Source organism: Littorina saxatilis, unplaced genomic scaffold, assembly GCF_037325665.1.
Source record: "Littorina saxatilis isolate snail1 unplaced genomic scaffold, US_GU_Lsax_2.0 scaffold_664, whole genome shotgun sequence".
Classification (NCBI taxonomy): Eukaryota; Metazoa; Mollusca; class Gastropoda; order Littorinimorpha; family Littorinidae; genus Littorina; species Littorina saxatilis.
This window is the reverse complement of record NW_027127281.1, coordinates 1-13,916: the sequence shown is the minus strand read 5'-3', so window position 1 is coordinate 13,916 and position 13,916 is coordinate 1.

The following is a 13,916-nucleotide window of genomic DNA, read 5'->3' as shown; positions in this document are numbered from 1 at the left end:
TTGTTTGGGTTACAATCGTACATCAAAGTTGTAAATGTGGGCACCGCCACCATTCTGAATTTGTTCTGAAATATGTAAAATACCCAAGACAGCGTTTTTGTCATTCAATTTTATCTCATAAAAAAAACCCAGACATATTCTTTGTCCTAGCACAGGAGAACAAAGGACAAGAAAGAACACACATTTTCATCTCTTGCTTTTCGTTCTCAAAGAAGTTTAAATGTCCCCTATGTGCCTGAAAAAAATCTAACGGTGTCTGTTGATGAATAGACGCCTATTCTTTCTTATCTTTTGTTCGTCTGCATTGGAACAACGGGGAATGCGTGTTTAACGTTTCTTGTGGCCGATAAGGGAATTACACAAGGCGTTTTCTGGGGTATTTAAACCTCTTTGAGAAAGCGCTACTTAACAGAGACTGAAATGTAAAAGTAAACTGGTAATTTTGATTTGTTTGATGACTTAATGTGTGAGAAAACCTTCGCCCACAAAAATGAATAATTTAGTAGATACGCCTATAGTTAATCGCATATTTTGTGCTCCTTAGTAGTGCGTATACTATTTGATGGCACAAAAACACTCAATAATAAATGACATACTACTAAAGCTAAGTCGTTGAACCAGGGAGGGGGAACATGAGAACGTGTAAGCGAACAAACGTCTAGTACTATTTTATTATTTGTTTCAAATCCCTGTGAAGTCAAAAGTTGATCTTCTTGAAAGGCATCATTCACGCAAAAAGTAAGATTCTCAGATCTAAAACATCGAGACATTAAAGACCACATTAATATTATTATTGAGTAATTTGGTTTGGACAACTATCATGCATCAGCTTCGTAAGCAACGGGGGGATGGGGGGGGGGGGGGGAGGGCGGGGACATAAATGAATACATAAAAATAAAATCTCTCTCTCTATAGAAAAGCTGTTTTGATCAAACAAAATGTGTCCGCACTCTCCCCATTAGTACTTTCTTTAGTTTTCTATGCATACTGTATTCAAAGTTCTTTCTTCTTGCAAATAGGGCATGTGCACGCAAAAAAAGCATTTTGGACTTGAAAAAAATATAAATCTCTAAACATCAAAGAGTATAGAAGTGTTTTAGCCCAGTGTGTACTACAATCGTAGATTAACAATTCGTAAACATGAGCAGCGTAATTTGTTAAGTGTCTCTGTATAGAACGGTTGTTGTGAAGCCAATGTCCAACCTCTATAACCGTGCAATGTGTGCGAGGTTGGGTGGAGTACCCGCCATATGCCGCTCAAAAGATAACATAACACTGGAGAATACCATACCACTTTCGCCCCGTTGTTAACAAACAAACTCGGAAAAAAAATGCGCACTACAGCAATCTCGGGACAGGTTCACGTCAGTACTTATAGCATACAAATGAGAGAATCATTACATTCGCAAAACACCGTTTAGAGTGTAAAACGAGCGATGACATTACATTTTACATTATTTTTTTTATTATTGTTTGCTGACGAAGAACTATTGTTTCAAACCGATCCTCTATTTCGTCGTTTATTGTCCATGTTTCTGGTGAGTACAATTTCGTTGTTATCGTGTTCTTGTCACCTGCAGTCTCTTGTTCCTGTACTGTTTAGAGTGTCGATTTTTGTTTGTTTGTTTGCTTAACGCCCAGTCGACCACGAAGGGCCATATCAGGGCGGTGCTGCTTTGACATATAACGTGCGCCACACACAAGACAGAAGTCGCAGCACAGGCTTCATGTCTCACCCAGTCACATTATTCTGACACCGGACCAACCAGTCCTAGCACTAACCCCATAATGCCAGACGTCAGGCGGAGCTGCCACTAGATTGCCAATTTTAAAGTCTTAGGTATGACCCGGCCGGGGTTCGAACCCACGACCTCCCGATCACGGGGCGGACGCCTTACCACGAGGCCAACCGTGCCGGTTTCTTAGAGTGTCGAGAAGTAGGTCAAAATCACAATTATACTGAGAGTGAATGTGTTGTAGTTGCATGGTTCCCGGACATACAATTCAACAATGATCGCAAAATACGACCTAAGCTCAACCAATGCCATAACTCTCTTCGACAGAAAATGTAAAGTGGGTCGTTCAAACAAATACTTCCGAAATGACAATCTACTGACAAGTAATTAAGCGATGAAACCAACATAGACACCTAAAGAGTAACAATACCATTTCTCTACGGACAGTGACTTTCGGTTGTGGGTGGTTTCAAACAAACACTTCAAAAAGGGCAATCATCGCAGGCAGTTTCAACCAGTACGACTTAAGCACTCATGATTTCCACACAATGGCCAACGGCAAAGCTTTCTCGTTCTGACAGCCTTTTTAAGCCGACGCTTGTTCTCAACAAAAGCTGGAGGGGTCACTGACTAAAAATGCCAAACAGCCAAATCCAAAATACTTTCAACATGACAAAAGTCAAGAGGGAATGAAAACTGGCAGTATTGATCTCTGTGAACTTGGGATCGTGAGGGTGTGTGTGTGTGGAGGGGGGGGGTGGTGGAGTGGAAGGAAGGGGGGGGGGGGGTTAGTAAAACAGTCATCAGCACTCTTGACTTACTGTGGTGTAGGAAGAAGCTCCGGGCTGGGGTGGGGTGCATGGCTCAACAACTGACACAGTCCAGTCAAAACATTTCTCTCTTACTCTCAGCCGGTATGTGTGAGTGTGTAGGTGTGTGGTGGGGGATGTGGGGGTGTTGTGTCTGTCTGTCTGTCTGTCTGTCTGTCTGTCTGTCTGTCTGTCTGTCTGTCTGTCTGTCTGTCTGTCTGTCTCTCTCTCTCTCTCTCTCTCTTTATCATTGTGTGTCTGTGCGTCCCAATGACAGATTGTAAGAAAAGGCGTAGCCTTAAATCTTAATCCTTGTTAAATAAAGTTCAATTCAATTCAATTCAATTCTCTCTCTCTCTCTTTCTCTCTCTCTCTCTCTCTCTCTCTCTCTCTCTCTCTCTCTCTCTCTCTCTCTCTCTCTCTCTCTCTCTCTCTCTCTCTCTCTCGTGTGTGGCGTACATAAAGAAAAGTACATGGCTTGATGTGTTATACAAGGTTTACGGGATTCTTTTCTATGAATATTGAAATGCAAGGAAAAGCAAGCTTTTTCAAGTTTTAATAGTTTGGTTCCTTGACCTAATTTGCATGGTATACACACGTGTGAAGATATGGTTTTGTGATCACTTGCATGATCTCTTTCACATTTGTAGCATCAACAATCGTTCACACAAGAAGGAATGTACCTTCACATATTTCCATCCCAGATGTATTGAAATATTCTAGCTTCTTGTTAAATCCGTGAACTGCCAAAATCAGAGAAAAATAGCTAATCCGAGAAAACATCGGAAATTAAACGGATACTGCCATTTGGCTCTTGTACGTGGTCTATGAAGAGAACTCGAGTGTGGTTCATTTTTAGCTGTCCCATTGTACTGTTTTGACAGCATCTGAAAATAGGCCTTGCACGTGACAATTGGCCATTTTCAATACAGTCCTGCTGAAGCTGTCTCTCATATTATATCCCTATCGTTACTTGCTCCTTGCAGATTCTCTGAGATCCAATGACCCCATTCCACACATGGACGTCGTCGTGGAATTTTGGCGTAGCTCGATTTATACAGCTTTTCAGGAGAAGGGAAAAACTAATTATTTTTATTATGAAATAGTGTTTACATTCTTTCCTGGTAGGGATAGAAACAAAAAAGAAAGTTAGATCATGTATTGTCACTCCTTTTTAAGAGAATATGTCTCATGGAGAATGATTTAATAAAGCACAAAAATCGCCAAGAATAGACTTACACTAAAATTCCAAGACGACATCGATATACTGGAGAGAAAAGCCCTCCGTGGTTTGATACTGTCATGACAACCGTTGATGTCTCGTGAATTTGAATGCGGTCAGTAAACTATCTCCGCAGTCAGGGTCCCCTCCTATTTAACAAATGTAATCGGCTTTTCCTGTTAAGTGTTTTTGTCAATGTCTGGGCCAATTAACCATCCAACTATTCTCTTGTGGGTTTTCCCCTCGTGTGTGTGTGTGTGTGTGTGTGTGTGTGTGTGTGTGTGTGTGTGTGTGTGTGTGTGTGTGTGTGTGTGTGTGTGTGTGTGTGTGTGGGTGTGTGTGGGTGTGTATGTGTGCGAGGGTGCGTGCATTTGTGTGTGCGTACGTGCGTGTGTGTGTGTGTGAATGTATGTGTGTGCAGGTGGGTGTGCAGGTGTGTGAGTGTGTGTGTGTGTGTGTGTGTGTGTGTGTGTGTGTGTGTGTGTGTGTGTGTGTGTGTGTGTGCGTGTGTGTGTGCGTATGTCTGTCTGTCTGTCTGTCTGTCTATCTGTGCATATATATATATATATGCATGTTTTTTTTCTCCTATGTTCCAATTTCCACAAAGATGTAGAAGAGCGGGTGAAAGCAGTGCCCTTGCATCGCCCCTAGAAAGTACTGACAACGTGTGTTCTCACTGCGGCGGTCACATTTCTGCAGTAGTCTGCCGGACCGGTCTCTCATCCCACATTCTGGACATTCCATATCGACATCGTCATTGAATGTTGGCTTAACTCATTTTTAGACAGTTATTTTTAGCAGAAGGCCAAAACTGATTTTATTTATAATAAAACAGAGTTGACATTTGTACCTGGTGTGGATAGAAAGACACAATAATGTTAAATCGTGTGTTGTCCACCGTATTTTAGAGAATACTTCTCATTGAGAATGATCTACTTAGCCTAAAGCACAACAACATCAGAATGGCCAAGACTCAAGTTCCCGGAGGACGACGACGAATGGTCTCTGTCAGTGCCCTACTTTCTCTCCGTCCCAATCCCGTCTTACCATACAATGAATGTAACACTGTCTGTGCCTCTGCAAACTACCTCTCACTTTTGATGTGTACACTTGGTCGAATGCCGTGTTTAGCAAGCAAACGGACATTTCGGCTACGTGTCAAGTCCTTCGAAACGAATCACAAACCTCTTAGAGACTAGAAGGGTACGCACGCCACTAGATGCTTGAAGACAGTCATCCGCTGCCTTCATAAATCTGGATGTGCGAGCGGATATACACAAACACAAACACATACACCAACATGTTCAGGTACAAATACACCCGCATTCCAACACAGAGGCCGACACATACGGAAACAGACACAGTCATACAGACTGAATGAGTCAATAATCTCTCTCTCTCTCTCTCTCTCTCTCTCTCTCTCTCTCTCTCTCTCTCTCTCTCTCTCTCTCTCTCTCTCTCTCTCTCTCTCCCTCTCCCTCTCCCTCTCTCTCTCTCTCTCTCTCTCTCTCTGTCTATCTCTCTGTCTCTCTCTCTCTCTCTCCGTGTCTCTCTCTCTCTCTGTGTCTGTCTGTCTGTCTGTCTATCTCTCTCCTCACCTATCTCTCTGTTTGTCAGTCTGTCTATCTCTCTGTCTGTCAGTCTGTCTATCTCTCTGTCTGTCAGTCTGTCTCTCTCAACGTGTCCATTCTTTAAATCATATCTTGTCAACAGAACACAGTATGTTTCTATAAACGGTAAAACCTCTCCCAAAGGATGTTTAAAGAGTGGAGTCCCCCAGGGGTCAGTTTTAGGGCCTATTTTGTTTTGTGTATTCATTAATGACCTCCCCCTTCATATATCTAATTCCAAAGTTAAAACAGAATTTTTTGCAGATGATTCGACGCTTCACACAAGCTATAGCACTGTTTAAGAAATTGAAGTTTCCTTACAGTCTAGTCTGAATGAAGTCAACAATTGGTGTAACCAGAATTTTATGATAGTGCACCCAGGGAAGACAAAAAGCATGATTATTACAAGACAAAAACACCAGTCACGACCTCTTAAGTTAAATCTTTCTCTGAAATCAATAAATAATAAATAAATAAATCACAACCTGTTCAGCAGGTAACGGAACATCGTGTTTTGGGTGTGATAGTCGATCAAGAATTAAAATGGCAATCTCATGTACATTATATTTGTCAAAAAGTATCCAAGAATTTGTTTCTGCTATCAAAGTTAAAGCAATATGTCGATATCGCAACATGCTTAACACTAAAACTATTTTATCATGCCCACATCTTATCCCATATTAATTACGCATCAACTCTTTGGGATGGCGTCTCTGATATTCACATGAAAAAGTTAAACTCTCTACATCCTCGGGCAGCTAAAATCATGTTAAATGGTCCACAATTATCAGCTGATTTGAAGTTAAATAATCTAAACTCCCTGCCGCTAGTTAAACAGTTACAGTTTAATAAGACTGTAATGATGTACAAAGTATATCACGGCGAAATGCCCAACTATATTCAGGACCTATTTCACAGTCACCGAAAGGTTCGGGTCTATCAATTTTCTACCACCAATACCCAGGATTGATTTGTTCAATACTAGTCAAGCCTTCTCTGGCTCTATGGTGTGGAACTCCATTCCGTCTGTAATAAGATCATTAACCTCACTAAAGAGTTTTAAACAAGCTCTGCATAATCATTATATGTCTACCTAGATGGCTATATCTAGTCTTAACATGTGCAAGTAGTTGTCAACAATTGGCAAAGTTTTATGAATTACAAAAATATGTTCTTTATTACATGTATTATGTGGAATTTATGTTGCGATTTTCCATCATCATCATCATCATCATCAAATCATCATCATCATCATCATCATCATCATCATCATCATCATCATCATCATCATCATCATCATCATCATCATCATCATCTTCATCTTCATCTTCATCATTTACACCATATAATCAGTGTAAGCATTAGTGTAAACTTTGGCAATGTGTGAATTTGACCGTCGATCACTTTACATGTGTAACCTCAATTAACATGTTGCATGTTTCGCTTTTGATTTGTATGTTGCTTACTTTGTCATTGTGTGCTTACTTGTCGATTGTTTGCTGGGTCGTTCGTTTAATTTGTTTATTTGTCATGTTGCTTTATTTGTTTATCATTTATCAGACATTTGTATTAGAAGTAAGGACCGGTTGTAAGAAAAGACGTCGCCTTAAACCTCTATCCTTGAAAAAATAAAGTTCCATCATCTCTCTTTCTCTCCCCCCCCTGCTCTTTACCTCCCCCCCCCCCCCCCGTCTCTCTCCCCACTCTCTATCTCTGTACCCCCCCCTCTTTCTCTCCCTCCAAACAAGTAACCCTAAAATACAAGCAAAACATCACACCACTAACACCCCGGAACAGGGGACCGTGTCAGCACTAACTGATACTTTACTCGCTTACAAACTTCACCCCCAGCAACCCCTCCCGCCAACGTGAATGCCGCCTTATCTGAAGAGCCCTTTTATCACATTTTAGCAAACGCCCCGCCGCCAAAAAAACAAAGCCAAGTACTCGAGCTCCAATCCGGGGTGGCCTGATCGGGTACACAGATCGAACCCTGGAGAGGAGACACAAGAGGACCCAGCAGGGAAGACTTGACCTCACTGTCAGAATGGCATGGTTATAACGCTCTGCTTTCACCAAGGTTTTACTTATGTCAATAAACCAGGGAGGTAATGGGATGAGAATTCATACTAACAGGACGTTTCTGGAAGGGAAATCTGCTGAACGGGTGTGGGTCAAAAAGGCGTTCCGGTGTGCTCAAAGCCACCCTCATTTGCCCTACTTGTTTTCATTGCTGAAAGGGCAAACATTAAAGGTGATAATTGTACCCCACGATTAATGTTTTCCTTCCTGGACATTAGGGAAAACATGCGTGTCAATATGTCCTTGAACTAATGAGGCGCGAAGCGGTTATGAGTGTTAGTGCTTCACTGAACAAGTTGTAGAAAAACACAGCTTACGAAAGATATGAGAAAACAAAGGGTGTAATTAAGCGCTCTAAGTACATACAACATGTAAGGATCGTCATATTTGATGTTGCTTCGTGTGACATTTACTGGTCGTATTAACAAAGGTAAAGAAATAATGGATTATGAAAACTAAAGAATCACACAAATTATAAATTAAAAATAAAAATAAGGAGGAAATGACATTTGTATAATTAGACTAAGTAATGTGCAATGCAAAGTAGTCCTGGTATTTTAGAGATCTGATAAGGGCAAAGGAATACATGTCTACCATAATATTATCTCCAGAACAGGATCTTTTTTCCAGACTAGTTCCTTCATAGCGTACAGCTGCTACCTTCAAAATGCGTACAAGGTTGAAGTGGGTGGCAAAAAAAACCCCATCAAATCAAGGGTAGAGGTGTGACAATAAACACACAATATTGTTTTAGCTTAATCCATGTTACCTCTGCAACTGACACACGCTGGCTAGCCAAACAAACCATACCCCACAAATAACGTCGACTTAATAGTAACCAATTGCCGTGCAACATTCTGTGACGTGTCCAGTTTACCAACATCCTTCGTAATAGCTAGGTTTTACTTCTATGTCGAAGGTCTGCTGACGTCTAAAACCAACGTCATCAGCCTAAGCTGGCAATTTCAGGAGATCAAGATTAAGTCATTAAAGTCACACTCCTTCCGGTGTTATCAGTTCGGCTTACCAACTCGATCAGATCTGGCCAGGCTTGTACCTGGGATAAAACCATCTCTCCACTTGGTCACATACCAACAATGAACGCCTTAGCGTCATAGCAAGTTAGCAGTTAATGACTTCGGAAATTAGCAGAAATCCCCCCAAAATGTAAATGTAACGTTTTGTTCTGTCAATAGTTAAACGTTCCAATAACCTACAATTGGTTCTTTTATTTGGAAATTAGCGCCACTGATGCGGGCGCAAAAAAAGTGCACCGGAAACCACTGCAATCTAACTTTGCGCCTGTCTTAATGGAAACTACAGACATCCGACTGCTTCAAATGAGTCGTCGCTTATGGCATAGCATCACGGAAAACGCATTTGGGCCTAAACCTTCTGTGTACTTAAATGACCTTCCATGGAATTTGGTCTGCGTTCACGCACTCACCGCTGAGAATCTCCACCGCCGTAAACGTATTATTTTGTGAGACTTTAGGGTTGTGCCTTCTCAGATTAGCATGTCCGAGGGTGAATTTAATTTACTCTTTGGGAAGGGGCCTAAACTCCCAGACTAATCTGATTATTCGTTACTTCTTTCCCACGGGTTTGTGCGCGTCGCCACGATGCCTTCTATACCCAGCGGACACTGACGATTCATGATTTCAACACAGGCATCTTTTCATTGTTTCACTTTGGAATAATTGCGGGGAAATGTTGTGGTACTTTATTTGGTGGAAAATGCGTTTATCCCGGCCCAATCATGTGATACTGTTTCAGTGACCGACGTGTTTGTCGACACTCCTTAGTGAAAACACGATGTTGTTGTTGTTCATTCATTCATTCATTCATCCATGCATTTACTTTTTTATCCCAATGCTCGCGAGTTACTTGTCAGTCACCAGAACACCGAGGAGTTACTTGTCAGACACCAGAACACCGACGAGTTACGTGTCAGTCACCAGAAAACCGACGAGGTACTTGTCAGTCACCAGAACACCGACGAGTTACGTGTCAGTCACCGGAAAACCGACCAGTTACTTGTCAGTCACTAGAACACCGACGATTTACATGTCAGTCACCAGAAAACCGACGAGTTACTTGTCAGTCACCAGAAAACCGACGAGATACTTGTCAGTCACCAGAAAACCGACGAGTTACTTCTCAATCACCAGAAAACCGGAGAGTTACTTCTCAATCACCAGAAAACCGACGAGTTACTTCTCAATCACCAGAAAACCAGCGAGTTACTTCTCAATCACCAGAAAACCGGCGAGTTACTTCTCAATCACCAGAAAACCGGCGAGTTACTTTTCAATCACCAGAAAACCGGCGAGATACTTCTCAATCACCAGAAAACCGGCGAGTTACTTCTCAATCACCAGAAAACCGACGAGATACTTGTCAGTCACCGGAAAACCCGCGAGTTACCTCTGAGTCACCGGGAAAACCGCGAGCTTGTTCTCAGTCACCAGAAAACCACATGATCTGTTTAACTTCCCGATGAGGCCTCATATTTGCCGAGTAATACCATGAGCACACTTCAGTAAATACAAAGAGCCTCAACAGCCAGGCAAAACCGTTTTCAAATTCTGTCAGCAACTGCCAAAAATGTCATCCATCAAATTAGTTTTTGCCAAGGTCTGACTACGACGATTGTCCTCTGCTCTGCACATTTTATCATTTTGATCCGCAAGCATTTCTCCAATAAACACTCGCTCGAATCCACGCAAAACGATTCAAAATCTCTCCCTCTAAGAAAAAAATATACCAGTTTTTCTTCGGCAAAAGACACGCTCCTCCACAAGAAAACGCTGCATTGCTTCGAGTGTGTGAGTGAGCATTTTCTCCAATCTAAGATCCCTCATGCCCTTCCTCTTAAGAACCCGAGTCTGGAAAGTTAGAGAGTAATCAGTTTTATCGTCAAGTTTGCTTGAAGTTTCTTTTTTTCTCGCCTGCTGGCCAGACGCCCTATCACGGGTTTTCAAAGCGCGTTTGATGTTGAAGCTGAACATGTCGGTAAATATACCCACGTCTGCGGTAAAATAAAAATCAAAGTCAAGAGAAGGCTAACGAAAAAGAGGGGGTAATATTAAACAAACACAGTAAATTTTCTTCTTCTTTTTTTTTTTTTTTTTTTTTTTTTTGGGGGGGGGGGGGGGGGTGTCTAACCCGTATCCTCCAGGAGATGTCCCTATATTATCGATCCCCTTTCGTCTTCGAGGGAGTCCCTAGGGGAAGGTTTCCCCAATCATTTTAAGTGTTTTTCTGACAGAGTTTATGCATTCACCATGCATTTCTTTGTCTACAGTACGCGTGCAAGCCTTTTACCCAGCATGTACGTCTGAAAAGTTCTTGCGTTTCCATCATTTTCTCCTAAATCTTCTCTGCACACAAGTTGAAAAAAAGGGGGAAAGAGGGAAATCTAACATCAAAAGCGAAACATTTATCATGCTGTAAGCTTGCACTTTTGTATCGACCCATTGGCCGCTCCTATTTTGGCAATGGTGCTACACTTTCTACTACGTGAATAGCCTTGTCAAATATTTATCATCCTAAAAGCATGTTCACCATACCCTACAAAACACTTATTTGTAATGGGTAGTTACCAACACTGGTCGACGAGAGCCGACTCAGACGGCCAGGCCACACACAACCTTTGCTTCAAAACAGCACTGTAAATTACCCCAAAAATTCCTTCTCCGACTTTGTTTACCGACAAAAACAAAACTTTTGGCAACTAAGCAATCGCATTACGTGCGAGATGAGCAAAGTTTCTTGTTACAAAAACGATTTCTTCCTTAAAATACAGACTGGCAAGCAAGGAATAAGCCATGTTCAACAACACTGCTCGCTGGAGTGACGTTGGATTATTAATACATCCAAAATCTCGATACGATCATGCACTATTCTCCTCCCTCAAATGACTAACTACTATACTCAGTTATTTGCTCTTTACGTGTCGGCAACAACTGATTTCTTCAAAACAATATATATTTCATATGCTTAGAAAAGAGTACATCTCTTGTTAAGTGTACTAAAGCCTATTTGAACCTCCTATATATTGAATGTTTTCAGTAATAAATTGTACACATCACTCAAGCCGTCATTGAAACTTTGATATAAAATGTCAATACAGGTGCTGCATAATTCTCGTTTGCTTCTGCTCACAATGTGAACACAGAATGCACGTACAAGCTGTAAACTGGCTCCCATATTTTCTGATCGTAAATTGTTTGCATTCCTGAGAACAATATGTGCACACAATTTCAAATGAACAACTCAATAAAGTGAGAGAAAAAGATAACAGAAACTACTGATTTACTGTTTTTTGTTTGTTGACACAACCCTAGAAGCCAGATAGTGAAAGCGTCGTCAGATTTGAGATAAAGTAAGCAAAGATTTAAGAAATGTTATTATAACGTTTAATTATAGACGAAACGAAACATTCCCTAGTATGCCGTAGACGGGCTTACAAATAAAATGGGACAATTAAAAGACCAAACACTGAGCTCAATATAGCAAGTTTGGAATATAATAAGTTTGCGATGTGTTTTTCCTAATACAGAAAGGGAACAGCTAGCGTTTCTTCTGCTTTTCAACACAACGTTTTATTCGCTTCTTTCCGGCTGAAAAGTCATCTAGTAGACTCTCGGTGCATCGGCTTTAACCCTGGATTAGAAATGCACCATATCTCACCGCGAGACGATGTGTTTAAAATGTCTGCGACTATAAAACCAGACAATCATGTCTTCAAATGCAATGTATTTTACGGTTTAAAGAAGAAAACCATCTGACACTTTGTCCTGCAAAATGCAGAAAGAAATTAAACCAAAGATTCTCGTCTCTTAGCTCTTTTCCAACAATAATCTTTTTAACCATGTGTCTTGGCACTAAAAGTTATCGTCATGAAAACGTGAAATGTTTAAGAGATGGTAAACGAGTGCAACATCCCAGAATACTCACATGACAGTCACTCTTTAATTCATCAAGTACATGATGTATACCCGAGGACGAAACATGAAAAAGAAAAAAATCTAATCGCACATATGTTAAAATGTTCCTTCAGCACTATGCGATTTTCTCATCGTCATCATCATCGTCATCGTCATCATCATCATCATCACCATCTTTATATATGTATAGGTTACAACACGAGTGGTTTTTTATATGGCTTGTATTTCAGTCAAGACCCAGCGGATGAATATCATCGGGAGACACGAGCCTCTGGCGAGTGTCTCTCGATTGATATTCCCGCTGGGTCTTGACTGAAATACAAGCCATATAAAAAACCACGAGTGTTGTAATCTGTATATCCCATTCTACCATCAAACACAAAGTGTAGACTACTAGCGGCACTGTTGCGATCTGTGCAGGGTAAAACTGTTGCCAGCGAGACTTAGCCCTTTTGCAACCTTAAACTAAGTGACCGTCGCTGAAAAAATAAAACGAATGAGTGCATCGATAAGTACGCGGTAACACTTTAGTCTACTTTCAGACCATTTAAAAGCTTTAAGTAAAGGTTCATAAGTTGCAAGAAAGTAATGAAGTCGAATAGAAATTAATTTAGTTGAAGCGCACAATTCTTTTGTTTTGCGTTTCAGGTCGGCAGAACGGGCGAAACGGGTTTGGGACCCATTTGGCTTACTCGATTCAGAATTGATTCCACGTTGTTTTTCTCGAACGTGTGTAATTAGGCTTATTGACAGAGAAGCAAATCTTAGGGAACAAATATGTAGGTTTAGATTTAACCATTTGCTCCCTATTTGAAATGTATCTACGTGATAAACTGTTTTGCGAGTGTGTTTGCATGGATGAACTTAAACTGGTATGGGTGAGAGGAAAACGCGACCGACACGTCTGTCACCGCCGATTGATTGCATTTTGAAGGAATATGACTGGATTACGGAAAAATATGTGGACTTACTGCAGAGCCAGGCAAAAGAGTAGACTTGCTCGCAAAACACGTGAAACAGCCGATGTTTGATAGCTGAAGGCGCACACCGGCAAAACACACTACCGACAGATTCTCAAAAGTCGTCTGCTAACGATGCAAGGGGAGGGTACTCGTGTTTTTGTTTTGGTTCGCTAGCATCTGGTTATCTTGTAAGTTGAATGTTCGTTTTTTTCGACCTGCATTGCTTTCATAATGAAAGAAACTTTTGCTTATTGCATCTCATACATCAGATCAGTTCTGAGATTCATTTTTGCGTGCAACTGATATGGTTTTCTGAGCCGTGCAATACGATTTTAGAACTTCATACAAATGTGTCACATTGTTCGGCGCGAGCGAGGTCAAAGGTCGGGAGGAAAGTAGTCCTTTGCCCAAATCGGAATCTGCACTATCATATATTTTTTGGAGTCCATGATGTATTTATTGAGCTATAAAAATACAACATATATACCCATACTGAAGTAACAGAGACAAAGAAGGGAGGTCATGGGATATATATATATTATC